Below are 2,833 nucleotides of genomic sequence, written 5' to 3'. Positions count from 1 at the left end.
CCTTGGTGCGCACACCTTGGCTGGGCTGCGCACCAGGGCGGGCTCAAGATGGCACCAGCATTCCCTTTTTCTCACTATCTTTCAAAACGGAAATTTTAAAATCTCGTTTTTTTTTTGCCTTTTATGGAAATTAGTGAAGGCATCGCATCAAAGGTGCGCACCTCGCTGCCCACCTTGGTGTGCTCCGAGGTGCCCACCACGGTGCGCAACGCCGGTGCGAACCCGGGAGCGCCCCGATGTGTGCTCCAAGGTGCGGCGTGCACGAAGTCGGACCCCGGTTTGCCCCGGGTGCGCACCTCGCGTGCACCTTGGTGCGCACACCTTGGCTGGGTTGCGCGGCCTGGTGGGCACCATGGTGCGCACCAAGGAGCGCTCCGAAGTGTGCTCCAAGGTGCGGCGTGCACGAAGTCGGAGCCCGGTTTGCCCCGGGTACGCACCTCGCGTGCACCTTCGCCGGGGTGGGCACCTCGGCTGGGTTGCGCGCCCTGGTGCGCACCAAGGAGCGCTCCGAAGTGTGCTCCAAGGTGCGGCGTGCACGAAGTCGGAGCCCGGTTTGCCCCGGGTGCGCACCTTCGCCGCGGTGCGCACCATGGCGTGCACGAAGTCGGAGCCCGGTTTGCCCCGGGTGCGCACCTCGCGTGCACCTTCGGCGGGGTTGCGCGCCCTGGTGGGCACCATGGTGCGCACCAAGGAGCGCTCCGAAGTGTGCTCCAAGGTGCGGCGTGCACGAAGTCGGAGCCCGGTTTGCCCCGGGTGCGCACCTCGCGTGCACCTTCGGCGGGGTTGCGCGCCCTGGTGGGCACCATGGTGCGCACCAAGGAGCGCTCCGAAGTGTGCTCCAAGGTGCGGCGTGCACGAAGTCGGAGCCCGGTTTGCCCCGGGTGCGCACCTCGCGTGCACCTTCGCCGCGGTGGGCACCATGGCGTGCACGAAGTCGGAGCCCGGTTTGCCCCGGGTGCGCACCTCGCGTGCACCTTCGCCGGGGTGGGCACCTCGGCTGGGTTGCGCGCCCTGGTGCGCACCAAGGAGCGCTCCGAAGTGTGCTCCAAGGTGCGGCGTGCACGAAGTCGGAGCCCGGTTTGCCCCGGGTGCGCACCTCGCGTGCACCTTCGCCAGGGTGGGCACCTCGGTGCGCACACCTTCTCAATGTTTTCTTGCCTTTTCTGGAAATTGGTGAAGGCAGCGCATCAAAGGTGCGCACCTCGGTGTGCTCCGAGGTGCGAACCCGAGAGCGCTCCGAGGTGCCCACGAAGTCGAAAGTCGGGTTAATTGCATTGTTTTCCCCGGGTGCGCTCCGAGGTGCGCAACATCGGCGCGCACCAAGGAGGGCTCCGAAGTGTGCTCCAAGGTGCGCACGATGGCGTGCACCTCTGGTGCGCACGATTCGGAGCTCGGTTTGACCGGGGTGCGCACACCTTGGCTGGGTTGCGCACCTTTTGTGCGCTCCAAGGTGCGCACGAAGTCGGAGCTCGGTTTGCCCCGGGTGCGCACCTTCGCCAGGGTGCGCACCTTGATGCGCACGCCTTGGCTGGGCTGCGCACCTTGGTGGGCGCCATGGTGCGCACCTTTCGTGCGCTCCAAGGTGCGCACGAAGTCGGAGCTCGGTTTGCCCCGGGTGCGCACCTTGGTGGGCGCCATGGTGCACTCCGAGGTGCCCAAGATTGGTGCGCACCAAGGAGCGCTCCGAAGTGCGCTCCAAGGTGCGCGCGAAGTCGAAAGTTGGGTTAATTGTCCGGTTTGCCTCGGGTGCGCACCTTGCGTGCACCTTCGCCAGGGTGGGCGCCTTGGTGCGCACACCTTGGCTGGGCTGCGCACACCTTGGCACCCGCGTTTCCTTCATTTTAAATTTTTTTTTTTTACAATCTCTCAAGTGGGAAATTCTATAATCTCAACTTTTTTTGCCTTTTCAGGAAACTTTTGAATGGAGCGCATCATTGGTGCGCTCCGAAGTGTGCTCCAAAGCTCTCTCCAGCTGCGTGCACCTGCCCCGGCCGCGCACCCGGCCCCGCCCAGCTTCGCTCACCTGTCCCGGGCGTCTGGTGCGGAACCTTAGAGTAAGAAACATCACCGTGCACCTTGGCCAACGTGCGCGACTCGACCGAGCGCGCACTGGCCGAGGTGCACACCGATTTCACCTGGGTGCGCGCGCAGCACCTCGGGCGCACCGGGGTGCGCGCACAACGCCCGGGTTGCACCGTGGCCTGTGTGCTCGGGGCGCCTCGGGTGCGCGCTCGGTGTCGCCCCCGCGCGCGCGGTAGTGCGGGCAGCGCACCCCGGCCCGGCCCGGCCCCGACGAGAACGCAAACGGGCAAAAGGTTTATTCAAATAGCATTGCGACGCCCGGCGAAAAACTAAAAAAGGGTGCAACACCGGGACTTCCCGGGAGGTCACCCATCCCAGTACTACTCCGGCCCAAGCGCGCTTAACTGCGGAGTTCTGATGGGATCCGGTGCACTAACGCTGGTATGATCGCACCCGTTATGAGCTTGTCGCAGTGTGTACTTAGCAAACCGCGACCCACGTGCGAATCCACCCCGGCCACCCACCCCCGTCGAGGTGCACACCCTCCCTCGCGAAGTGCGCCCCGTTCGCCAAGTGTGAGCCCTGCCCGGGTGCGCGCACCTTGCTAGGGCGTCGGGTGTGCACCCGGCCCGGCCTACGTGCGTGCACCTGGAGGGGGCGTCGTGTGCGTGCAGTGTCCCGTCTGCAACGCGGTGCCCACACACCACCTCGGGCGCAACGACCTGCGCTCACATGTGGGCCGAGTGCACCTTGGTGCATGTTCGGGGCGCCTCGGGTGCACGCTCGATCTTGCCCTGGTGCACCAAGGCGC

At 65.5% G+C, this 2,833-nt stretch overlaps 1 non-coding gene across 1 annotated transcript; it reads right to left on the bottom strand.

Moving 5' to 3' along the window:
* Nucleotides 1-2,358: 2,358 nt before the first annotated feature.
* Nucleotides 2,359-2,477, bottom strand: LOC131871797 (5S ribosomal RNA). The gene has a single exon (XR_009370002.1). It is a non-coding gene; the product is annotated as a 5S ribosomal RNA (ribosomal RNA).
* Between the last annotated feature and the right edge of the window lie 356 nt (nucleotides 2,478-2,833).

The sequence above is a fragment of the Cryptomeria japonica genome, unplaced genomic scaffold (genome assembly GCF_030272615.1).
Source record: "Cryptomeria japonica unplaced genomic scaffold, Sugi_1.0 HiC_scaffold_462, whole genome shotgun sequence".
NCBI classification, from domain to species: Eukaryota; Viridiplantae; Streptophyta; class Pinopsida; order Cupressales; family Cupressaceae; genus Cryptomeria; species Cryptomeria japonica.
This window is presented reverse-complemented; position numbering and strand designations above follow the sequence as displayed.